General features: G+C 39.4%; 1 protein-coding gene across 8 annotated transcripts in view; it reads right to left on the bottom strand.

Annotated features, from left to right (window-relative positions):
• DISC1 (DISC1 scaffold protein) overlaps positions 1–27,606 on the bottom strand; it is a 230,003-nt gene that overhangs the window by 79,929 nt on the left and 122,468 nt on the right. The window lies entirely within an intron of this gene.

The following is a 27,606-nucleotide window of genomic DNA, read 5'->3' as shown; positions in this document are numbered from 1 at the left end:
CATTGTTTTTACATTCTGTATATGCAAGGCTGAAAAGCTAAGGAATAATCTAAAACTTTAGACTGTATTGACGCAAGCGGTTTTGTCCTTTGTTCCTCTCCGTTGTTCTCAACATGCCAGAGTGTTGGGAGCAATACAAGCCTACTCATATGTGGTGGATTATGATCACCTACAACAAAAAAAAACAACTAGGTACAGCTGGGAGGCCTGATTTCCTTTTGTACTATCAGGAGATTCAGGCTTACTCCAAATGAAGAGTAAAATAAAACACTGGGAGCATCCTAGCATGTCTCCCGCTCAAAACCAGGACCTGTCTCCAGCAAGGTACTTGAAGGACAGCACTAAACACTGAAGAGCAACTGTCTCAGATACTGTGATCCTAACCCAGACACTGGGAACAAACTACCCCAAAGCAGAGCCACCAAGGACCATGGCTTGCCAGTCTAGGGACCAGTCAGGCAGTCTTCACCAACGTTTATGTGCTGAAGTGAACAGTACAAGAACAATTTATCCTGCCAGTCACCCAAGACCATGGGCCTTGCACAGGAATGCAGGGACCAAAAATACAACTAGAGCACAAACAAAACTACGATGGTGTTCTCTGGGACAGTTTTAATCTTGGATTAAAACTAGAACAAAGCCTGGCTTTAAATCAGTCTTAATCCGCACTTCTACTTTTTAGCTAATCTTCAAAAGATGGTGATTCTCTTTGGATAGCAATCATTAAAATAGGTTCATCCACAACCAAATCATGCTGTATGTCATTATAGCCTACCAGAGGTTTACCTTTATTATCTTCATATTTATTAGAAAATAGCAAACTAGGTTTCCATAATGATTTTAATATATTTATACTAAGCTCAGCTTGAATGAAAGTGAGTTCTTTCTATAAGGCACAAAAAGAACGCTGCAAAATGGTATTAATTCACTAAATCAATTACTTCCAATGACTTGTGTACATACGAAGGAAGCTAGGTTTACCTAAAATTTTATTTTAAGTTGATCAAAAGGAAACATTGTCTGAAGTTAGGGAGTGAACACAATCAGTTTGGGATCCCAAATTCTACCAAGATTACAGCCCCGGCAGACCTGTGTGTCCAAACACAGCTTTTATTTGCAGACCGGAAGAGGGGAAACAAGTTTTGTACTAGTTTAACTCAGTTTCTCAGCGTCCAATAAACCAGCCACTGAGCTGAATCAGTCAACTGAAACAGAAAATGACCTCATAGCTCCTGCAGGAGAAGCAGGAAAGATAAGGTGATGTCAAAGGTTCACTTTCAAACAAACTGGGATCCCAGGTGCTTGGAGTCCAATCCCCCCTTCAGACTAGCAGCTGCACTTTCCCGATAAAATTTTAAGTGGACTCAGTTCCTTTCTGAGCACAAGCAGCTGAGGATGAAAAATGTATTTAACATGTCATAGCCAGCTTAGCTCTTCACAGCAGCCCGATGCAGTGCTGAGCTGTATGGGGCACCGGCCCGGAGCACTCCGCCAGGGCAGGCTGCACCTCCCCAGCACCCTTCTACCCTCTCACATCTTCTGCTACGCAGAGGATATGAACCACAGCTGCAATTCCCTCAACACACCTCAAAATAACGCAAGAGCACTCTTCCTTTATCCTTCCCAAGGCTGCGTATCCTGATTGCAACCCCCCACCCTTTCCAGTGTGAGGATTTATTTATTTTAATCACAAGCAAATCAGGCACACCTACAAAGCACAGGTTTTTCTAGCTGCCACTTCCCCAGGGACATCTCTAGTGGCAATATATTCAATTTGGTGTTAATAAACCATAATGAGTCAGCAGAAATCCCTCTTGTCCCAACCATTCCCCCCACTGAGGGTGCCGGCAGATGTTCAAAGGAGAGAGCAGCGGCAGGGCACTGCCAATCACCTTGGTGTTATTTTAACCTCACTGGTCTGTTCAGCTTTTAACTGTCTACATTATAAAGAGGGGATAAAAGAAACAAATCTTTTCGGCGAACATAGTTCATTCCTGCAGAGAGAAAAATCTAGACGACCCCATTCACGCTTGCACGGAAAAACATACATAATATCACTTTATCACCTGAAACGATACAAAGCCGTTGTCATCTGAATCAATCTGTCTCCTGTTCGCTACACAATATAGCACAGTAAAGCTCAAGGGGTTTTGTCCACGTTTGCAGATGCATCAATTCCTGGAGCAGAGAGCTGAAAGTCCCCCTCCACAGAGCTCTGGTGCAGGCACGTGTGAAATATTGCATTCAGCTCTGGACACCTCATTACCAGAAAGATAACACATTAGAGAGAGTTATTAGAGAAGCAACAAAAATGATAAGTGGAGATTAAAGAGATTGATTACATCAAGACACCAAGTGTTAACTGCATAAAGGTTGAGCTAAGGAACAACTTTCCAGGGGACACAGTAACAGCCTGTAAATATTTGCAGGATACGTATGCCAATAACGAAAATTAATTATTTAGTATGGCAAAAGCTAGATACAATTAGGAATAACAAGATGAAATTAAGAAAGGTCTGACTCTCAAGAAGAAAAGAATGGTAATAGAAGGCAGGCTTTCAGAAGTCTATCGCCTGGATGACTTAATAGGTCTTTTGTATCTCTGCCTCCTGTAACTCCATGATAATAATGATGGAGGGAAAGAAAGGACTCAAAGTATGAAATCCAATTAATTCCTTGCCAGTAGGCAAACCATTTTTATCAGATATTTTGGTTTAGCAATAAGCTTAAGCCTGGCATGATAGATCCTACCTGTCAGTTATTCAGATGTAGCTTTTTGTAAAATCTTTGGGGAAGACAAGTATTTTTATACTTTCATTAAAACACAGACTACATCCATCAAAGGAGGAAGTTATATTAAAAAGATCTGTGGCATTTTCAGACTAATCTGTGCATCTGACCGGTGCCATATTTAGCATTATCTAATCTGTTTTGTGCATCTAACAGACTGCAAACCCTTTGGGGCAGAAATCCCATCCTTCTTTTTCTTTATATTACACAGCGCCAAGTGTGTTGACAGCGCTCAACAAATAATAACCAGTTCCAAGGGAGGGAAGAAGTCTGTGCTCGCACATACCGTGCAGTGTTATTTTCAGGGGATGAACCTTTACATTAGCAATGGAGCTGGGAGTCTTCACATACATCCCAGCAGAAGAATAACTCCAATGTCTCTCAGGGAAAAAAACAACAAAGAAACAAAAAAACAAACACCACAACCAAAAAAACCACACACCAACAAACCCCAACTTTACAAACACAGAACATGCCTCAGAATACTCAAAAAAAAAAAACAAACCACCACACAAAAACCAAAAAACCCCTATCATTTGGATACGTACGGATATTGGCAGGAAGCAGTGACAAGAAGGACACGAATTATTTAGAAAAGGAAGAAAAAATTTAGCACTCATGAGGAAGGACCCCCTTTAGAAGACATATACAGACAATTTGTATGCAGCATGATACCATCTTTAAAAACACAGTCAAGCACCACTTCTCAAGTAACAATTCATCACTAGGGGTACATTTAAAACAACCTATATCAGTGTACTTCTCTATTTCTCAAGCAAATGTTTCATCCAGAGCTCGCTATTTATTGACATTACTTTGGCTCATGAGAAACTTTTGTAGAAGCAGGTCCCATCTGAGGAGCCAATGAGTCTGCTCTCCATTTTAGTATCTGCCAAAGTTAATTTTTGAACGAGCATATAGGGATGTACATAGTTATATATTGATCTGATGCCCTTTAAGGTGTTCTGAATTAAAACATAACAAGCCACAGATTATTTATAAGATCAATGGGATCAAGTTATTGCTGGCAGCCTGGCACGGCATACCTGGATACTCTTCTGACAAACTTAATCATTTTCGTATTTACTATTTCATCCATATATATTAATATATTACAGACTCCTCATGGTTATAAACTCCAGCTTGGAATCACATACCACTAACTACCCTGCTCTCCATCATCTTGAACGTTTGGATTTGGATAGAGGCGCTGCCTGTGCTACTCTTAGACGAATCTTTTTGAGAAGCAATGCCAGCGCCAAATGAAATGCTGATGGCCAAGGAAGGGACAGGTTTTACAGAGGCGCTTTGTTTTTCAAATGATCCTAGCATAAGTGTATGAAGCATCTGTTGTGTACCGCTCCCTGTATGCAAAATGGATATTCAGGAAAGTAATTTACATTAAAGTAGTACAGCGAGGGAGATGAACACTCCCACCTCATTTGCCACAGCCTTCAAACACTGCGTGCGTTTACAGAGTTGTTAACTTCAAAAACATTTGCATTGTAGCTTCCCTTTCCAAGGGTAACATTAGCTAAAAGAATTTAAAATACATATTCAGAAAACTGCATTTCTCTGGCTCAGTTTCGTAATCTTTAACACTCGATCAAATGAATCCCAGGTTTTGACGGTAAACTTGGGACTTTTTCTGTTCAAAGAAATTTTTCCTGTCAAGTTTTCATTTAGTATGAGAACTACACTTTAAAAAAATAATATTGCAAGACTTCACTGAGATGCAAAAATACATTTTTTTACTCATTTCATTAAACAGTTAATGATCCAAGATTTAAAAAAAACCAACTGTCTAAAAAGATATTGGAAGCAATATATAGAAAATAAGACGTAAATCTCATTTTTATAATCACTTATGTCATTAAACAGCCTAAATTCAAGTTTCAGTCCATGGGACATCAGCACTGGGAATAATTTACTCCACTGGACAAGCCAAGCAATGGGAGGCTCTCAAGACACACAACAGCATCCCACACTAGCTTGCTGCCACCTTCACCACCTCAGCTGTCAAGTAGCACTTGCAGGCAGATAATTTTTTTGGAACTCCTAAAAATCAGGGGCAAAACCAAACACAATGACAGATTTTGTAATAGTGGTGAGAAACAAGCTCTAAATAAAGGAGGACAGGAGAATTTTTCTCGTCTCAAGTGATTTTAAGTATTTTTAATAGTATTTCTGCAACATTAGCTAGAAATTCAATCTACAGTGGTTATGTGGCTGCCAGAAAAATTAGAAACTCGGCTGAACAACTTCTAACCTCACATTCAGTTTTGTCAAACCTAATTGAACCTTTCACATCACCCTGCAACTGCCTCAGACATTTGTGGTAACAACCACTCAGAAAGCTACAGAGTAGCTGATCTTCTAAATAATTTAGACTAAAAAGGAAATTTAAAGCCACCCTTCCAACATAATTTTGAATGGTTACCTATGCTACTGTTTGATTTAGACTAAAAAGGAAATTTAAAGCCACCCTTCCAACAATTTTAAATGTTTACCTATGCTACTGTTATCTTTTGGGACAATTTTGGAGGGCATTTCTTTCCCTAACGTTTTAAAATACTTTTTTAGGGTGCCTTAAATATACGCTAATTGCAGTGAAACAAAAAATATTTAGCATACTGATACCACAACAAGAAGTAAGGAATAACTGCAACAAATCCCATCAAACAAATCTGAGATTGGGATTGCAATGGAAAACCTAACCTTGTTGCAAGATTCCCAAAGCAATTTTTTGATTCTTTCTTTAGAAATTAGTTGAAAACCCAAAGACTGTCATCGGTGTCTGAGTGAGTTGATCATCAGGGGAAATAAGGGACACAAAAAAAAAAATCACCGGGAGGGAAGATGGGTGAAGGAAAAGAGAAGTGGCAGCAACTGTGTAAGGTGTTAAGATACTACAGACAACATACAACTGAAAAGTTCTCCCTGTGAATGCCATTGCTTTCAATTCACAAACTTTTAGAATTAAACAAGGAAATTGAACACTGTTCAGGGCTCTCTGGTCTGCAAAGCGACGTGCAACTGCTGCTTTTAACATGAACTCAATTTTTATCATGAGGGAAGCTAAACCAAAGCCTACTGGTGGTAGAAGGAGGTAGTAACCAGCAGCATGGAAAAAAAGAGATGCTATCTGTTCCGCTGTCAGTAAATGCATGTTCTTGCAAAAACCAGAAGACAATTCAGAGACAACGGGAAACCAATGAGCCCTATGCAGTGCCTAAAAACCCCTCACTACTAACACTGCTGTTTTGACAGCCTCAGAGACCCTCCACACACAATTTAGCCCTTTCAAGTTCTGAGCTATCACACCACCTTCATGATTAAAATGACAAAAAGTCAGAAATCAACGGTTCAATGGAGTCCTCTGGGCAAAACCAATGAATACTAACAAGCGTTTTCCACAAGATTTTGCAGCCCTTGAAACTTACCGTGAAGATCAAACCAACATTTTTAGCTGGACTCAAAACTTTACAATTTAATGTCTTGTATGCACATATTATATTACATGCTAAGACAGTTTGTAAGTCACAGTAGTTATTGGGCCTAAGCTCTGAACACTCCATAAACTCCTCCCCAAAAGCATTTTTGTCATAAAATTTTTCAAGAGGAGAAGTTTAATCATATGCTGAATTCCAGTGATCTCTTTCACAGCTTTAATCTCATTCATATCTGACAGCAAAACAGTAACACAACTCTTGGAATGACTTTCATAAATCTTTACACAAAAGAAACTACTTGGGCAAACTATGAAAGAGTGCTGTTGGCACAGCAGCTTCCACAGCAACTTTGCTTTGCATCATGGTTCTGGAGAATCAAACCCAGCTGAAACAGGGACTATCACACAGTAACCTGCTTCCTAAGATTTCTTGTAAGAGACTCCCAGCCTCTTTTTGCATCACTCTTTAAGGTTTCCATCCCATTCACGCCCAACTCCCTCATTTCATCCTGATGCCAGAAGTTCCCACCATCTCCATAAAAACCCATAGCCAAGTGTTTCAGGGGTCACACTGTAATTGAGGGTCGATTAATTTTTTTTTCTCTAAACTGATCTTCACAAATTGTTTTTAGTTGTGTTCACAGCGCATTCAAAATTGAGATACAGAAGGACAAATCCTGGTTTCTACCATTCTGGTAGAAATCTTGTTGTTTGCCAAGGTCCATAAGCTCACCTACAGACATCCATGCTGAAGTACCTGCTGTTTCTCTTGGGAAAGGCAAGTTCAAAAATAGCCAAATCTGTAGAATTAGGTTCTGGGGTGGGGGGGACCCCACAAAACAAACCAGTTTTGCATGCTATTGCAACTTCAATAATTTGCATTCCAAACAGACAAAACTACTTGTACGTATACAGGCAGGGTTGTGGACATACACGTTCTAGTAATCACACGTAACAGACATTTGGCTTCTTATTCCTGCCCTTGCCCAGTCTCAGCACGAACTGGAGACACTAGGGCACAAGTGGGGTAGTCATTCTGGACACGCTAGATTAACTGTATGCATGCACAGACATCAATTAGAGTGGTCTTTTAAGGACAATTGCCTAAATTAACTTCTTTCCACCTAGATAACCTTTCTGGATAGAAGACAAAGATGTGTCCCAACATACACAGACCAAACAAAGCTGTGCTCAAAGCTCAACAGAAAAACAGTTTGGTGAGAAGTCCTTTTTATAAAGAAACGTAAAGAAGTCACACAAACCCATGGGAAGAGAAACTGCTGACTGCAAGGGTCTGGGTTCAAAAAACAGAGGCTCTAGATCCCACACACCATTTTGAAATTCTCTTACATGGTATTTTGGGAATAGTTGGGTGATGATGACTTAGCTTTCAAAAGCTATTCTCATTCTTAGTTGTCATTTTAAACGCACATAAAGGGGTCCAGAAACCTGCATTCAATAAAACCATCCACTTTTTATCTTATACCTGGTGTTCGTCTCCAAAGAAAAACAAGAGAGAAGTCCAGAGAGCAATGCAGCCCAACTAGAAGTCCAACGGCAGGTTTTCCCATCTCCCACACAGTAGAATTAGTAAAGTGAACTCATAAAAAATTAAAATGAAAGGAAAAAACCCATCTCAGTATGGCTGACTATGAAATTCACATTTTCCTCTTACTGCTAAACAAATAGCTAAACACTAGCACTGAAAGGAAAATGGCTGCATACCTCAACATAACAAATCATATTCTGAAACAGTAATTCGCCTGCAAGATTTGTATTGATTCTCACAGATAATAATAACTCCCTCGAAACATATTTCATGTTGTCTTCACTCCATTGATCAGGAGTGTTTTATAAATGTTTCGATCAGTCTGATGAGGCTTTTAGCTACACATGCGCATCCTGCAATTCTGCGGAGCTCCAAAAACACGCAGGTAGTGCATACTAAGTAAAAAAGAATCCATATTTTTGTTACAGGCTGTTTCCTTCTATATATCCACTACCTTGCTAAGAACACGCTACACTAGATTTACCAGCAACCATCAGCTGTTTGTGTCATCTACAAGAGAGTAACTATATTGAAAGGGAAGGTTTTTCCCAAACCATACACGTTTGGCAAATTACTGATATTTTTAGGTTACCTGTTGATACAGATCCACGTATTTTTTTAGTGTTAACACACTGTCACTGGGTTCTAGTTCAGACTGATGGATAATACTTTTAGCAACACAGTAAGTCTGACACAATATTAGCATGGTATGTTGCATGGTCATATCAAGATACAGGTGAGCAATAACACTCATGGAAACCAGAATTGCATTTATACCACAGATCCTAAAAATCAAAAATTTGTATTAAGTAGTCAAGAGACAGACACTTGAGGACTATTAAAATCATTAACAACATATGTCATCTTAATGGATTACAAAGACGTTAAATCTGACACTCTAAAGTCCGTGTGCACACAATGTGAGCGTTAGTACTCGCAGTTACACCATCCCCCTGCCTGATTCCATTTCACTATTCCAATGAACCCAAATCCTGACTTTCGCGGAACAAGCCTAAAAGAATGTAAGTGCCATGCTGATAACGCAGCACTTGTTCTCACGTGCAATTCCCATCAAGGTATAAACTACTACGTACAACAGGTTGTGCTGTAGCTGTAGGGAAGCGGACAGCAACCCACAACTCATTTTATCTAGACTACCAACAACTCCTAAATCTGCTGTGAGTGAAGACTTCATCCTGAAGATAGAAATCAACACATGGAAGGGCCTGCCTTTCACTAGCAAATATATGAAGCATTTGGCTGTCCTGAAACTAAACACAGCTGTTACGAACCAAATAAACTCTCTCAGCAAGCTCAGGTCCCACAAGCAACAAAGGAAAATGGTGCTTCCACTTCAGTCAGTAAAAATTATCATGGACACAAGGCTAATTTTATGCACACTGTGGCTACACAGAAACAAATCTATAGCAGTGTCAATGGACCTGCTTGTATCCCCCCTGTAGTGACATTTGAGGAGATTCGTCCTCTATGAAAAAGCACTTTGTGCAGCTCAGTCACTCATGACAACACACACATTTTACAGTTTGGCTTCATTACATGTTGTAGCATCACCAGCACTGACCAGGGGTAATAATTCAGTTTCAAAGCAGCATTCTGGTATGTTGAAGTCAGGTCAGACAATGCCCAGACTCGTCTGGTCACTGTCTCAAGAAACATTAATCCTCTCAAAGTATCTGTTTGCAAGTGGATCCATCCACCCTAGGAAATCTAGTGCAGAGACAAGGGTAGAGGCTCAGCGTGACCGCTCTACTCCTCCATACCTTATTCTGTGAAGAAATCAGCATCCAAGATAGCTCTGAATGAAGCCACACGTGGACCTGTACACGGATATCTCGTTTCCCAGACCACTGTATTGTCTGTCTCGCATCCTTTGCTTGAGTCAGAAGTCTCAGCAAAACATTCTGCAATGCCTCAACTAATCAAAAGACTTGGCCAAGTTTTCACAAAAAAATTTTCACGAAAAATTTTCTCACCACTTCTACTTACTCTGCATCCTGTACACTGTGCCCCTTTCCATTCAGCATCTACAAGAAAAAATGTCTTTTTTTGTGTGTGAAATAAAGTGAAAAACAGTGAAATAAAGAAACACTTTGTGGTGCTCTTGTTTTTGAACAGGCATCTAGGAAATGCAGAATATCATTATTCCATTAGGCAGCAGCAGAAGCAGCACGAAATACACGGTGCCATGCTCCCTCTCTGCTCCCGTGATAATTTTAAGAGTCTATCATTAGCATAATGAAGAAGGTTCCGCTCAGTGGCAGGGCTTCAGCAGGACACAGGAGGTCTGCGAGTACCTGTTTGTGATACTTTCTCAATTACGTAAAGTTGGTCTTTTCCTCTTTCGGGATTAACTCTTTGTCTGGAAGTGCAACTTGAACAAATTTTTTAAGTTAGTGAGGAGGCCTCCTCCCCCACGCGAAACAGCTCCAGCTCTTCCGTGCTGCACTACTGCTTTAAAAACTTACCATCAGGGCAGGTGCTGACAGAAGACCCAAATTTAAATGGTTATTTTTCCCCTTGTTAAGTCCTCAAGTGTTCTGAACCTAGCACCAGGGTATAATAGAATGTGAATAAGTAATGAAAGATAAAGAAGTGGATTTAAATAAAATATCCCCTATTACCATTCTTAATTCTCATCTATCGTTAAGACGACAGCCACCTGGAACGTTGCAGCCGGGTGTGCGCTCGGGCAGAACCAAACGCAATTCAAAACCCGCAACAACCATCTGAAACCAGGTGTTCGGCGGCCGCCCCGGCTGCCCGCTGCGGCTCAGCCCGGCCGGGCGCGGCAATGGCGCCCCCTGGCGGCACAGGCGGCTTGCCGCCGCCGCAAGGCTCGCGTTGCTTTAATTGCGGATTAATTACAGCCTTTCACCAAGGTCAAAAGGCACGTTTGGAGGCGAGGATAAATGGTATTATGTAGAAAATACAGAATGTTAAAAAGCTTTCTCCTTTTTTTTTTTTTAAATGTAAAATTTGACATTTGCTGCCTTAATGAGCACGGTGCTTCCCCTCACTGGGCAAAACCCTGCAGCAAGTGTGGTAGAAAAATCGTGACTCTTTAACCCACACCCCGAACAAAACTCTGCAAACATGAGGCTTTCCTCGGAATTAAAGCGTTCTTGAAAAAAACTTTAAAATTGAAATTAATTTTTTCCCAAATGAGATTGGCCAATAACGTAACACTACCTGTAATTATATTTACACGATGTTTGTAAGAATATCAAACTTATAAATGGATCCAATTCAGAAGTAACAGAAACAGCAACGCAGAGCGGCTGCTGAGTGCAAGCAATAAATCATATAATCGCATAATTACAACTTCCCATGGTTCCAGAGACAGTTGGCACTAGCAAAAGCAACGAATGATAAAACAGGATGAGTTTTACAACCCCTAAAAGGAGAAAGCTCTAGCATGGCAGTCGGGACACAGAGGTGATAGCACAATCCCTCCTCCAGAGCACATTCAGCTACTTGGGACACACCACCCCTCTCCAGCTTTGCCCCTGTCCTGCAGGTCAGGTGGATTCAAATCCCAGACACAGGAAAAACTAAATCCAGATACTGCACACCAAGACAGCGCCCTAACCACTGGGCCACTGAACTCCCACCTCTTAAGGGGAAAAAAAAAAAAAACAGAATTCACCTGATTCTGGAGGTTTGCAAGGGGAGGAGACTAAAGCTTTGCTTTTGGCTGAAAGAAACATTTCATGCATTACTAAATCACGAGCTTCTTCCAATCTACAGTACCTTCTCTTCAAATGAATCCCCAGTTTTGATGCCTCCTCCCTGCACCTGCACGATTTCTCCCACTGAAGCTTTTTTTTCTCCTCCCTCAATTTTCCAGTTCATTAGACAAAATGAAAAATAAATTATTTGCAGTATCCAGATCACAGCTGCCCCCTCAGGACAGTGGAAGAACGGCCCCTTCCCTCTTCCATCACCGCAGCTGATTTCCCACCCGTCTCAGGGAGCCCAGGCAGTCCCACACCCTGCCAGGCAGCCACGTCCCACCTTGGTGCTCTCTGATAAGGCAGGCACCAAGTAAGCGGCAAAACAACAACTGGCATAAAGCTTCTTGTAATATTTAGCTAAGCTGGCGTAGCTGATGATACAAGACTCCAGTGAATGCTACAATAGCTTAACTTAATGTTACTTTCTCTCCGCTAGCAAATTGCTCCCGTTTTCCAACCGATTTACGGCCCACATACCTGCTCTGCAGTTATAACTGTTTACAGTAAATCAGATGGGCCTGTGATTGTTGAAGCAATAACTCGCAGCAAAGGGGGCAGCAAGAACATATTTCAATTTAATAAAATAAATGATGGCAGATTAAGCTCTCTTTTAAAGAACGCCTTATCAAAACCTACAGAGAGACTGTCATTTCACAGAGGCTGGTGGTTGCCAAAGCTGGGAAGAGTTAAAGAGGTTGCTGTCAGTCACACAGTGTGCCAAAATAACAAAAATATTGTGTGAAGGAAGTAATCACCTACAGTAAGGATGGGGAACAAAAGCTAAATGAGTTCTGCCTGTGCTAGTGACCTTCGACTGCTAAACAGTCAGATAACATCTCCTACCTAACCTCTTATTACAGAGTTATTCTTGGACAGCAGTTCTTCTATTACCATGCTTTTTACTCACTTCATAACATTAAAAGCTCGCAATAGTCAGACTCAGACTATTCCCTGAAGAATACTCTATGTACTGAAGCAGAATTCTTCATTACATAATCATTTTAGGTAGGTTGTTTCAAGGAATATATCTTTTTTTGCCTTTTTAAACTTTATGGCTAATGTAATTTCCAGAAATATCTTGGGTATAAAGTTTATCACCAGTTCTACTTGTTCAGCAGCAAAACTCCATCGAGGAAATAAGGACAGAAAGAAAGAAAGAATTGTTCCAATGCCAAGTCATCTTGAGCACCCCGATGCTTAACATAAGAGAAAATACTCCTCTGTGGGATCATCACACTCTACCTTGAGAGCTTAGTACTTCATCACAGCTCAAGATGGTCCTTTTTCAAACAGGGAACTGAAAGAACAGATGGGAAACCTGGAAAACACTGCCGAAGGGAACACACGTTTGATGTGCAGTGGCACAACTGAGCCAGGACCAGCCAGCCACAAACCCTTTTAAGCACCACATCAAACAGGGATAATGGGCAGGGTAACAAAAATAGCAGGTTTGCGATAAGGAAACTGTACCTGAGAGCTGCACCGAGTGCTGCCTCTAGCCCAGTTATCATTAACAAGGGCAGACCACCTTATAGCAGAGGAAAGCAGAATTTTGCGTGAAGGCACTTCATCACAGCATCTACCTGACCTGGGACAGGAAAAGGATCTGGCAGTACAGAGCACTACGAGATGGGTTTCTTTCTGCTTTGAGAATTCCAGATACGTTGCTGCTAGGAGGAGGGAGTGAAATACAGTCGGTTAGTCCCTGCTGGTTTACACTGCACAAATAGTAAAATACAGCCTGAAGAAATTTCTTGGAGTAGTGAGGAGAAGATCTCTGCACACAGAAGAAAGAAGCAGAAATAGCTTCCCATTTGGCTTATTCTCTTCTACTAAACTTGTAGGCTGTAAAAATACTTGTCAGCAAGTACTGGCAATTTTTAGAGCAACCATCTAACTATCCAAGCCCATAAATCATGCAAGTAGAATGAAGAATCTTTCTGTAACTCAGGTTTGTTACATGTGGATTGAAACAAGGAACCAGCCTGCCACGTTTTTTAAAAAGTAGTAATGTTAAGCATCAAATGTGGATAGCTCAGTTAAACTGGGGAAAAATAAAGGTAACAAATAATTTACAGAATAGTAAAACAGCAAAGTCTGTGCAGTTTATGTCAGGAACCATTTGCATCAGAAAAACTAACAAATGAGAGAACAGCATAATAAATTAAATGAAATTATTTTGCACACACACGGATGCAAATAAAAGGACTATAGAAAATGCAAAAGGTTTGAACATAGATAAGGAAAGATAAAAGTAAAATATAAATAAAGGGAAAATACATGTAACTGGAGTTAAGGCTTACAATCAAAGTAAACCTAAGCAGGAAGAACAACTAAGAAAAAAGGAAAAGTTGTAGACAACTTAATGCTCAGATTTTAGAGGTTAAAACTTCTTCTGCTGCAGAGATGTATGGCATTTATCAGAGATGGGTAAGTATTAAAGCACATGGTTCACAGAAAGCTTAATGATAGAAAGAGAGTATAAAATAAACATAGGAATGCCAAAGACTGGGGGATCAGAACTTTTAAAGCAACTCCCAAAACCCAAGAGAATTTTAAAAGATGGAGGTTTTCTTGCTTCTTTATATTTCTTTGAAAGGCATAAAATGCCTGGCATCCTACACAGGGGGATGCTACAGAAGCAAAATTAACTTAATAAACATATACCCTGATGGTTCTCAGCTGCAGTTCAGCATTTCAGTACTGTGACAAAGTATTCTAACACAGGAAAAGATCCTGGTACCCTGGTACTTTATCCTGCAAAACTGTGAATACATCTTCCCATTTAGACAGTGAATATTGGTTTTCAAGGTCAGGCAGCCAGCTTGTAAAATGCTCTATGCTTTTGGAGTGTTCCCGTGTTTTCCTGCGGTCTCCATTTCCCTAACCAATCCACTCATATGCTACATAAGTAACCTCAGCAGGGGTCACCACGAGAGGCAAAATGCAAGCAGCATAAGAATGAAGTAACACCTACATACTGTGCCTTTGAGGAATTAAACAAGTCAGAGAAGACTTGGGCATGGCAGCTTCTTTTAAGAATAAATAAATCAGGTAAAGAAAGTGGTCTTGGTGAATGGTGCACTGCCCTGGAAAAGGTGTGAAATTGTGCTCCACGTGATTAGGAGCGCAGCTGAATAAAACTTCAATGAATTATTGAATTGTAAGAAAACAATTTCATATGGCATAAACTGCACAAGGAAATAAAACACGTAAAGATTGAAAAAAGTATTGGGAGACAGTAAATTAAAAATGAAAGAAAAAAGGGGAAGGAAGAGAACTGGGAGTTACTGCAGAACCTAGTGAATTGTAACACCAATAGAAAACGTTAATAACATTCTGCATTGGGCTTCATTAATCTAAAAAAATGCCAATATAGGAATTGCTTCTCTAGTTATCATTATATTGATAAAACAATAGTTCCAGAATGCAAATCTAACAGAGGTTATTGCATTCCCTCATCCTCATCATCTGCAAAATATAGGCAGTACAATTTCTCTGAATTCATTCCAGCTGGAACTAGGTGTAAAAAAACCCAAACAGTTGCTTGGAATTTGCAACAATCTTTGCTGAACTCTGGCAAAAGCTAACTGCCCTGCCAGTTAAAAGGTGAAGAACTCATCTTTTAATCTAGAGTTGTCAAGCTTCAATTGCTAGCCATTAGAAATGATCCCTTCTGCTTTTGTGCGCCACCAGAGAGATCTTTCCACTAGAGTTCTGGTCTCCAAGCAGGCAGCTGCAGACTGCCACCCCATGATCTCACACTTCTGTTGATGAAGCACTAAGCATCTTGAGCCTTCCAACAACTAGGTCTGTCTCCCAACCCTTTAATCTCCCACAAATACTCTACAAATTCTCTCCCTTTAATCTCCCACAACTACTCTACAAATTCTCTCCAATTTTTGCAAGAACTGATTCCATTCCACTAGCTCACATGACGATCTAAAATTTCTTTTTTTCTTCTAACCGCTGTCCAAACCAATTCTGTGATCTGTGCAAATATGTTCACATTCCACTCAGGATGAACTCCAGGCAATGGAGAATGCTCTTACCTACCAGAACAGAAGTACAACACCGTCCCAGGCTGCCTGCAACGGCACAATAGGGCTCATACCAGCAACTGGTTTTAACCAGACTCATTGGCAAAAACTACCCAGATACACGGGCTTTATTTTTCAGTTTCCTCTGGTCTATAACCCATACTGCAGACAGGTTGTAGGCAAAATCTTTTTGAGTACTGGCCAACTTGCTCATGAAGTATCTTTAGGCTACGACACTGACACACCATCCAGGCTTTTTTGGCTACCAGAAGACTATGCCAAGTACTGGCAGAAACTGTTGAAAGCCCTGTTCAGCACCAGCAGGTTGTAGGAATAGCTGTGTCCCTCTTTAAAGTTGTTATTTAAGTTTTCTCAAGACTGTCATTACTTAGCACGTAAACAGAAAGTACATGGAGAAAAAAGGGCTAAGTTAACGAATATTCACATTGATGCCTTTGTATGCCATCTAAGGTCCTGAAAAGGACAATACCATTTCAGATATTTCAGCCAGTGTCTAAGGCTCATTTAGAGGCCACCTCTCCCACTGGAATAACACCTTCCCATCTAAGAAAGTGGCTGACGATTTCATGAGGTAATGAATGATGGTATGTCACACCAGTACTTACACCCCTTTTTTTCACAGGTACTGAATAGAAGGAATGAACTTCATATCAGAGTCTTAACATTTTCTGCTGGGGCATACACATTTTTATTTTGATCACTAGCTGAGAATTAACAAGAACATTTATATACCCACAAGATCATATACTGGAAACCTGAAAATACAACAGCAATACATTTCATTCAGGTCATTCTTTTACTGCAGTATAAAGAATAAGTGCTGCAAGTAATTCTTTTGAAAACATCACACTGCAAATGCTCTGTCTCGTAAAAAAAAAATATATATATTGTTCTAACTACAGAGAAACGCTGTCCTAAAATAAAAAACTCATTGCAAAAGTCAAAGGGCTATAAATTCATTGAACTAAAATCAACATAATTAGCTTTTAGCCTAAAAGCTACAAAATGAAATACTTGTTTCTTCTTTAACAGGAGAGGCCTACCAACTGCACAATGTATCACTTTATAACAAAGCTGAAGGATTTCCTAGTTAAAAGAACTCCTAAGCAAATTATGCTCTTTCTTATGTGGACCACACTTCCATCAAAGAAAGAGGACCGGCATCCAAGCGCCTCAGATCAGAAACAGACGATGCTGCTTCAGTATAGCAGAATGCCACAGGTGAAACCCTGAACTCTGCTGAAACTGAAGACAAAACTCTTACTGATATCAAAGGATCAAAATTTTTGCCTCCATGTATTTTCAAAATTCTCAAACAAAACATTCAAAATCAAGAATACAAAAGATCTGCAATTCCTGCTGTTTTTTTGCAGGGTTTAACATTTTCCAAAGGTTCTTAGAGTCAAGCCCACAGGAGATATGGCTGGTGCCTGTTCGCTTTTCTCTGGCACAGAGCACAGGTAATTTTTCTCTGTACAATGTTTCAGAATACAAGAACTGGGGAAAAGAATTAGTAGAGAAAATGTTACTATGAATTCTAGTCGAGATACAGGACTGTTTATCTGCACAAAAATCCACACAGTTTCAACCTGTCATTTCCAGCTCGCATTGTTAATTATATTTCAGTGCACCTCACTAGATAAGAGGTGTAATCCAGCCAAAAGTGTATAAAGGTTGCAGTCCAAATTATGCAGCGTGCCTTCCAGCTGATAATTCCAACAGGTAATGAACTGTTTAATCTTATGCAGTTTGGCAAACACTGCCTGTTTATCTTTACCCAAGCCTTCAACATGCACATCAAACTAAACATATCTTCTGCAAATATGATGATTGAATCTTTTTTTCAGTTAGCAACATTCAAAGTTTTAATTCTATTCTGACTACTACGATATTTTTTTAATAAAGAAAAAAAACCAGGGTTCGAACACAACTACAACAAAAGAGTAGTCTTTCACATACCTAGTTTGATGTATTTCTTACATTTCTTACATGACCTCAGCCTATCAGTTGAAATCTGGCAGGTAATCAGAAATACTAATCACTAGCACCTGCTGCACATGGACCACAGATTCTGTGCAATTATAGGCAGTAAGAACCCTGGTCTTACACTATTGTCTGCTGCTACCATCTCCTGCGCTTAAGTATCGAGTCTGTGGACCACAGACCTCACAAAATTGTAACAGAAGCAGCCATTACCTCCACTCATACAAGGAAACCGTGGCACAAATGAACTGAAACATGAGCAAACTCTCTCTGTTCCTGCTCCGGTGAGAAGAGAAATCAAACTGAAGGATACAGAATTCCAGCTCCTGACTTCAGGCATTAGTAATTCTTTGGTTTTCTGTCTTTTACTCCAGGTTATCTCTCCAAGGGCAGAGGGAAGAAGAAAATTCTTGGATGAAAACTTTCCATTCCTGAACAGGGGAGACAAGGTACTTAACTCTGCTCTAAATAATAAGATTTCTATTGCCTCAGAGTAATCAGTTCAGGCTTAATGGAAGCACAGAAAAAGACAAAAAGCTTAGAGAAAAAACCCCAAGAACTGTAAATACGTCTGCTCTGGGGAATCATAGTCAGAACAAATAATCTCTTTCCTTCATTTAAATTCACTGTATTTCCAGTTTTGTATCTTGGTAAAAGATGTGAATTGGAAGAGGTTTTCTATTGCAAAGCCTTCTTTAGGATAATGCATGCAGCATTAAAATAATTTTGGAGAAAAAAAACAGCTGCTTTAGAGGGGACTACAAGTTCAGTGGGTTTATTCTGTTTTTATCATCAGATATTATACCTTCCCCATCTTTCGATAAATATTTTCCATTACTCCAGATTTGGTTACACATCCGTGTATCTGTGGGTATAAAGCCTGCAGCACGCTTGGAACCCTGTGGTGATTCAAGTAACAAGCTACACAGCAGACAGTCATTTCAACCATTTTAAGTATATAATTATTAAGTGAAAAGTCAGTTGAGGGTGATAATGTCCCTATTTTCCAGTATCTTAATTACAGAAACCTTTATTTAGCTTGTATCTCTACTACTGCATTTGCGAATACCTCACAGAAAACCTTAAACCAATAACCACAAGAAAGAAAGACTCTGTACCTGACAATCAACAGGAACAAAAACTGGAAAAAAACCTGCATTTCATGACGGGCACCTTGTATTCCAAATGGAATAGTGTCCCAGGGGTCTCTTTTGCTTAGCTGTTTGTACTCCCAGATCCTGTACCTGAATATTGCCAGTCAGTATCAAAGGAAAGATGAAAGGTAACGCCTAAGAAAATTATCTGACTTTTCATTCAGTCACTGAGGTTAATTTACCATCAACGTAAGGAGGTACAATTCTTTACGAGCTGCATGCACTCAGTATGACTCGTATGCTGTAACTTGAGGATACTGCCAAAACACTTTAATGAAAACATTTGCGTGGAAAAGTATTCATGTGTTAAGATTTTGAATCAAAATACATACACCTGAAAAAAACACCTGTAACTAAAAAGTTAAACATTATCTTCACTCTCCAGTTCTGCTGCAGTATAATCCTATTCTAGGACATCGATTTTACATCAGTGATCCCAAATGACGCAAAACAACATTTGATTGCTTACAGCTAAAAAAATTACATAAAAACCAAAACATCAACTGAATGTAAAATGCTGTATTATATTCATATTCAATCTGCAGAAAGCCTGACTCTTTGGAAGGATAACTGCCTGAGATTGGTTTCACTGAAGGGCTACTAGAAAACAAACAGAAGCTATTCCTTAAATATCCTGTCCCTCTCTACACTTATCCTCAAAAGAAAGTAAAAGAGGCATGTCAACCTAAAGAGCCCTTTGCACATTTTTGGGACCTGAAAGTATCATGCCAAGTTAACGTAACTTGAACAATGACACACAAAAAAAAAAAAAAAATAATCAAGAAGACAAAGCAAAACCCTGGTGTATGACTCTGCGAATAAAAACCAAAATGAATAGAACTTAAAATAAAGAAACCTGTGAATGCTAGGCCCACAGTTTACTGACTTTTTCAATAAAATTTCAAGTTTTTAAGAGGCCGAACAGTGTTCTCATACTTCCATCCTGTTATTGTTTCAGGATCAAGTTGTCAAGCACAATGCCATCCAACAGGTCCTGACCAAATGCATACAGGCAGCATCTATATGAAATGGCAAAGTGAACAGAACCACAAAACCAGTTGAGTGTCTCCTCTACCTCATCTGTGAGACGAGGAAAGCAGTATTTACCTTTCTTTGAAAAGTAATTTGATCCTATCTGTCAAGTCTAACTACCTATGCCAGCAGTTCTATGTTCATCTTCTGAGCACCCCACCATCCTCAGATAGGCTCCACCTTTCTGCCTGCCTCTGAGCAGCTCCAGTCAAACACAACTTTATCTTTCCGCCAAAACTTGAATTCTCTTCATACAACATGTAGAAACCACCAGGAAAAAGCACACTTCACAATGCAATAACATAGAAAGTTCGATAGCATGACAGTACTATCTGCTCCAACTCCAGAAGTGGCAAATCTTAAAGAAGATTTGTTGGTCATCACCAGGGCTACTGTCATGCTAAAGTAGTTTTAATTGCATACAGGAACCTGTCCCATCTGTCCAACGAGCCTACCAGCACTATTTTTTAATCCTAGCCTTCTGGCATCTTAACAACTCATTCCTTCTGAAACTAGCTTTAGTCATTAAAAAAAAAAAAAAGTGAAAGTTCAATCTGAGACCAGTATCACAGAAGATGCAGCTGCAGAATGAGAATCTAATGAGGAATGATTAAAATTGGTAGTATACACTTCCAAATTTATTCCAGATTCACTCATCTTTGTTGCTTCATATTTATCCTGTTGCCACTCAATCAGCTGGAGCAGCTGAACTAAAAACGCAGAGCAATGCAGAAACCTAGAGGCAGAGATGGAAAACCGGGAATAATTTGGTATTGCACATGCCCCAAAAGTTTAATGCACAATAGCTGGCAATAGCATTTCAGATGTAAGGGAAGAAGTTGCCTGGCACACTATCAGAACTTTCTGCTTGCTTGCTTGCACGTCCACCAGCGCATTAAAGTACATCTGCTGCATTATGGGGTTGAGGTTGCCCATCTCATTGCAGCAGAAGGCTGTTCAGTAACACTTTTCACCATCAAATTGCACTTCCATCATCCCAACAGAGCCACTCTGTATTTCTGTGGCACTACAACTTTGAAAACCTTGATGCCTCTACTGCTTATCCTAGTTAAGGATGGGATCATCATTTTTCCTGAAGAGACCGAGCTCTGTTTCTTGCACCTAGTACATAACCACCTCTACAACTGCAAAACCAGTACGTGGTCATTTCAGGAGTCATTCTGCACATTGTTAGGTCATACTGCTGTCTACAAAGAAAGAGTATTACACCGGTATGTAAAACATTTCAATAAAGTTAATACCATCAGATCTCAGAAGAAAGAGAGAGAAGCTCATCTTTGAGCATCAACAGAGAAGTGGCCTGATCAAGACCCCCATAGATATCTGTGGGCTTTGAACCAAGCTACTGCGTCAGTTCAAGTTGCCTGAACACATACTTTGAATCTCCTGCATTACAGGTATTTGCACCTAATTATACAGAATGGGCAGATTAAATTTAATACTTTCACTGCATTTGTATAAACTAAACCTCTGTCCTCCAAGTGAAAATAAAAGTATTTTACATATTTAAATGAACAACACTAGACAAGATGACCTTTATAATCACAATTACAAGTGACTTAAGACATATGGCAAACTTAATTATGCTAAAACAGACTGGTTTCCAATCTTTTCAATCCTGACAAAAACTGATGCCTAAAGTAAAAATATATTACACATTTCAGTTATAGGAAATGCTTAGCAGAACTTACTCTTTATATGTTGTTAAATTGTACAGATAGTATTTATCAAAAAAGTCAATTCCATAATACAAAACCCTCAACGACTTACAATTAAATATTATTTAGCAGAGATTATGTTACTTAAAATGTTTTCACTTATTTTATATAGATTTTGTGGAAACATGACAGAATGAAAACCATTAGTCTGAATTTATCCTCAAATCTTGGTAGCAATTCAAAATGCAGTGACTACAGTTACAGAACTGTAAGATCAAAAGATGTATATGGGTATGCTTAACATAAAAGATCCCAAGTGCCTTAAAAACCCAAGAAAATGAGCATCATGCTTACAATGCAGAGAAGCACGCAATATGCGTAACAGTACAAGTCCAAGCAAACGCAGAAATACCAGTTTTTCAAATGAAACAGCAGAGAGAATACTGATGAGCAGAGTGCAATTACTCATGCTGAATTTGGCCATGACAACACAAAAGGAGATCTGCAAGGTTGGGCTTCTTTGTTTGTTGCTTGTTTCTTTTTTTTCTTTTTTTTTTATTTCTTTATGTGGACCTGGCTTTTACATGCTGCCCGACAGAAGGCTGCTGAGCACCACTTTGGAGCATGAGCTAAATGTCAGCTCAGAATAAAAGATGCTACCAGCTGCAGTGTCAGTCCCATTCCTGCATCACCACTGAGGGGTTTATACTTTTTGTGAAAGCTAAACAGAGTGAATGTTGGCCAAATTTGACAAGATCACTGTTTAAACAGAGATGGCCGTAGACATAAGCAATAATCTGTTCCATTTCACCACTCACTTGAATGACAACAAGCATTTCATATAGGTATGACATGCAGAACGTAATGACCTTGCACAAATTAGAAGTGGACACACAATGAGACTCAGAACAGCTTCTTCCTCATGGAAACCCATCTGTTACACACTATGTGGTTCTCCTTTAATGATTTATTTAAACAGAAGCAATCAAAAGGTTCAGCTTTTCAGTTTAGAATCAGATAATCACTCAGACACAGGATGAACCGTGGAAACAATATGGAAAGCCTATATGGGATAGAAAAACCATCACCGAGGAACAAAATTAAAACCACCACCCAAAAAAAAGAATCAGTAAAGCAAAACATGGGATCGCTTTTCTCAAGTCATGGGCAGACAGTGAGTTGGTAGTTTCTGAAATAATTAAAATCGGTATAAAGTTTTCAATAATCTTTAGGCACTTTCAAAAAGCATTATAAAAATCAGTTACAAAGAGACATAGAGAAGCTTTTGTATAACAACTATTATTAAAAACAAATATTTAAACTACAAAAAAAAAAAAAGGTTTCCCAGCAGGAAGCACATTGCATATGCTTCTATTATAAGGCTTTCAGTGCTGAAGCTGTCAATAAAAATGTGTCTTTGAAAGAGACTAAACATGCTTTGCAGTAAGTGGTCATTAACAGTTTGGTAAATCACATCCTATACAATTGCGTATGAAGTACAGAACCTGCTTTTCATAAATATTTCAGTATGCAAAGCCAGTATTACTTTAAGCAGCACCACTAGTGGTTTCTGCTGTCCACATGATGGTAAGCTTACACTAATTAATTGCATCCTCCATAACAGCCAAATATGCAGCTTTTTGAGTCATGACTGTAAAAAGACCAGGTTCTTCGACATACATTCTGAACACATTTTGTTCTTAAATAGCTAAGCCAAATCACACATTTAAAAAAAAAAAAAAAAAAAACAAACAAACAAACAATGGACTTGGGTAGGTTTCTCTTTTGTTAAAGAACAAAATGCTATGATATCCTGTGCAAGCGTTCACAGTATGCACATTGAACTAGAGAAAGAAAAACTGAGCGTTAAAATTAAATTCCAGCTTCCTAAGAAACCCTCCTGCTACATCTAATTTGTTATTTAATAAATATATCTGTTCAGTTCCAGAAAGCTTCACTCTACAAGCAGGCTGGTAAGAGTTGTAGGTCTTAGACAAGCCATGTGTAAGACAACAAAACTCAATAACGTCAATGCAAGTTGAGCAGTAGAAACTGAAATGACAGCCTCCAAACATTTTTTTTTTAAAAGGGTAAAAAAAGCTATTTTAATGTGCATGATAGCTTTTATTTTATATTTCCTCTAGAAATTAAGTCAGTATAGAGATTCTACTTAAGATGACTTGGCAAGCACAACCTAGCAATTTAGATCATGAAATACAGTCCCCCCTAGTTTTGTGCATACATACATTATTTACCAGGAGACGCTTTCCCAAAAGTGTAATAGGGGCAGAAAATGGCTGAGTGCAGCCAGAAAAGGAATTCAGCAAATGAGGCAGGAAAACTTGCCCGTCAGTACTGGTAATGAGGAAACTGAGACAAGAGGGTAGTTTTCATTTCCAGCCCTGGGTTACAAATGCCAATCAACCCAAGGCCAGGATTTATAAGCACAATCCAGCAGTCTGGCAGACAGGCAAGTAATTAAGCTTCACTGGTCTGGAAGATGGGTTTGGTTGTTTTGGGCTGCAAAGCAGTTCTCTTTCTCACCATGGCAGAAACTTCTGACTTTATAAGGCAGGTCTGCTCAACAGTAAAGCACAAAGACCTTCAGTGATTTTCCCAGAACATCTCAGGTTATAGAAATACCTGCAGTCTAGAAGAATGTAAAGGTCACAGAGAGTATCATTTGATTTCAAATCTGTTTACTGCAAGTGATTAATTCAATCATGATTGTTACTAGAGCATCAATCAGGAAACTGTTTCACCACCATTTCAGGTAAAATTACATGACCCCCGAGTCTCTGGCTTTCCTATCTGTAAAACGGCAATAACAATTGATCACATTTATAGAAGTGTTCTGATGAAGTGAAGCCCCCAGAAGAAAGTTACTGTCTAAAGGGCAAATCAGTACTATTCATCCTAAAATGCTAATATATAGTCTACTTGTCGATGCTTCTATTATCCAATGGGAAAACACATTTTTGAGCATCTCTAAAAATATGAAAGGATTTTTGTCAAATCTCCTTTATAGGGAGCACTGACAGCTCTCAGCACAGTAAGCCAAGCCTGATTTTTGCACTACATCTGCAATATCTTTTATACTTGGGCAGCTGGCACAGAGTGAGAAAATTCATTAACATGCTAATGATGTGTCCTATTTAAAATTCCAGCTCTGATTATTGTGTGATTAAGTCTCTTCCCTTGACGTCTGCTTCCTTATATCTGCATTACTGTGAGAAATCAACAATTATTAATGAAGTAAAAAATAGGTGACCAATTTATACACACGACAAAGACAAACATACACACATTTTAGCATTTCAATTTTTTTTTGTTTAATGTTTCCAGACAAAGCAGGATTATCTCCAGTTAAAAAAAAATAAATTCAAAATAAGTTTTAAAGAAGTTCACAGGCATGAAATATAACAGTTAAAGTGGCAGATGATTTAGAAACAGTCATGTGTACGAATACCTGTGCAGAAGGTTTTAAGGTGCTATATTAAAAAAAAAAAAAAAAAAAAGAAAGAAAGAAAGAGGGAAGGGCTCCTGATGCAGAGAAAGTAGATTATGCCTTGGAAACAACAAAAAAGCAAGAATCAGAGGAGACAACATTGATCCACTACCTTTCCCAAAGAAAAACTAAGCATCTCCTTTCTACAGTGAAAGACACTCAAATCCACTGACTTTAACGAGCATAAGGGACCGCTTTCTCTGCATTACTTTCAGCAACCTATGTTTAGTTTATGGACAGACATACATCTCTGTAAGTTGAGCCAAAGCATAGTATAACCATGCTGCAAAGAGGAATCATAGGCTCCTACATGCCAGGACACAGATCAGCCAGCCTAGCCCTCATCGGTTTTGCTCTAAGTTAGCATGGCCAGAAGGGCTCCCTAATGAACTCTGGGCAGACAGCTAGTAACAAAGGCCAGAGGACAGTAACATCCTCAGCTAGTAGAGTAAGATGGAGAAATGATTTCTCTCCCTGGCTTGTAGCTATAAGAGGGAGAAGTCAAACTGACCCAGAACGGGCTGCACCAGGCAATGGTATCATTCACACTAATTTTACCCACGGCACAGAGAGGCTGAGCCTATGTTTGCACTACTAGCTCAAGGAACAGAAGTATTTTAGGAGGCATTTTCCTGCCAGACAACACTACCAAAATCACACCATCACAAAAACTAATGGGTCAACACCACCCACACACAGACACAGACTCACCCCCTGTATAACAAGCCCCACACCCCTGGGGCATCCCTCACGCTGACGCTGGCGTTCCCACCACAGACTGGTGGGTCTCATGGGCGTGCTAATGCCCAGCTCACATCACGTTTCTGGTCAGCACCCAGCTGGCGTATGGGATGGGGCAGGAACACAAGGAAAAGGCAAAACCATCCTTTCTCAGCAGCAACATAGATTTTACTGGTGTAAATGAACACAAAGCCTGAAGCCACGCAGCAAGTCAGCTCAGCTACCCCAACCCAACAAAGCCAACAGATCTCCAGTTCTTTCAGACAACAGCAAAAAAAAAAATGGTAACAAAATTGTATTCCAATATTTATGCTTTATTCTCCAAACAGAAAAGTGCTGTACAAAATAAAAACTGGTTTGTAAAAGTGGATGCCATCTCCAAGACACAAGCTGTATAACTGTTTTCCAGAGTGTTATCAGAAGGCTTATATTCAGTTAAATATTTTGGTATCAAAACTCATGCTAGTGTTGTCAAACCAAAGTGAGTTGCCATTTGTTAAAGGAGAAAAAGATGTAGATCACATACAAAAGGGGGCAAGGATGAGGAAAAGGAAAGATCTCAGATTTCATTTTAGTATCTGTGACTAGTATCTGCTTGATAGAGTTTTATTTTACACAAGGACAAATTTCTCCTTATGCCTACAGAATCACAATAAAAGAACAATCTACATAGTAAACACCCAGTTTTTTGCAATTTATTGTCATAACTTGTGTGACAGTAGAGGTCAGAACAAGAAAACACCCCATCACAGCTACATAAGTGTGAAAGGGGAAAAAGGAGTCTATGAACTGCTACCAATTCTGTTGCTTCAGCAACAGCCTTGCACAGGTTTTGTTTAAAACCCTGCTTAAGAAAGACACAGAACGAGAAGTACATGTGTATTATAGGCAATTTAATTGTCCTAGAAACAAAGGAGCAACAAAATGGACAGATTAGAAGGTCAGAACCCTCCTTCAACTCACTTGCAAATCCAGGCAACGAGGAAGCATTGCCTGATGTGCATTTGTGGGTTTGGGTCACAATGCACTAATTGGAGGAATCATTTTTAGTATTTTAATATAGATTCCAAAAAAGCAAGTTCTTATCCCAATCTATTGCTCATAAGATCCTGAGAAGAAAAGGCATTTCAAACCCCTAGATTTAAAGTAGCTCTCAGATTTATACTCAGCTGTTTAGAGGTAACTATAGTAACTGTACACTTGTAGTCAACTAAATGTTACTCAGCCTTTTCATTTAATCAAGCAGCAAGGCCACTTTAACTGCTTAACTTCAGGACAGGGGATACAGGAAAGAATAAGCCAAGTCTAGGAACAACTTTGCAATTTATTAACTTGTCAGTAGCATTCCCAGTAACTGCAGAGAACTTCCCCAATTCCACCATGACACTACAATCCAAGCACAAGAGCTGCATTTGGCAAGCTGTTTAAGCCCCCCAGCAAACATAAATTCATTCAGATAACTCTTGCGTCAGAACCAGGCATGCCTTGCACCTCATACCTTCAAGATCCATCACCAAATATGTTACATATATATTAAATATTTAGTTATATATACTAAATATGTTGCTGTTGTCACAGGTAGCCACATCTACTGCTCCCACACAAAACCACTGTATGTTTCCCTGTATGTGAATACATAAGCAGCAGCATCATCACTATTACAAAAGTGGGCTTAGAAAATAAAGTTTTGGAGAACCGGGCTTTCAAGAAGCTGTGTATTGCTGCGATACCCCTTCTCCCCTCAGCCTCCCCCACCTCCAGTGGAAAGAGCTGAAAGAACATTCAGCATATTGCTTATCTAGGTCCTGGTCAAACTTTCCTCAGAATAATCAGCATGTTTTGTGACACGCAGTGTGATTCATCAAACCCAGGAGGCTCCTAGGAGCTCATGACCGAGCAAAAG

This window comes from Falco punctatus (genome assembly GCF_963210335.1).
Source record: "Falco punctatus genome assembly, chromosome: 5".
NCBI lineage: Eukaryota > Metazoa > Chordata > Aves > Falconiformes > Falconidae > Falco > Falco punctatus.
Note: the sequence above shows the minus strand (reverse complement) of the source record. Positions and strands in the feature narration are given on the sequence as shown.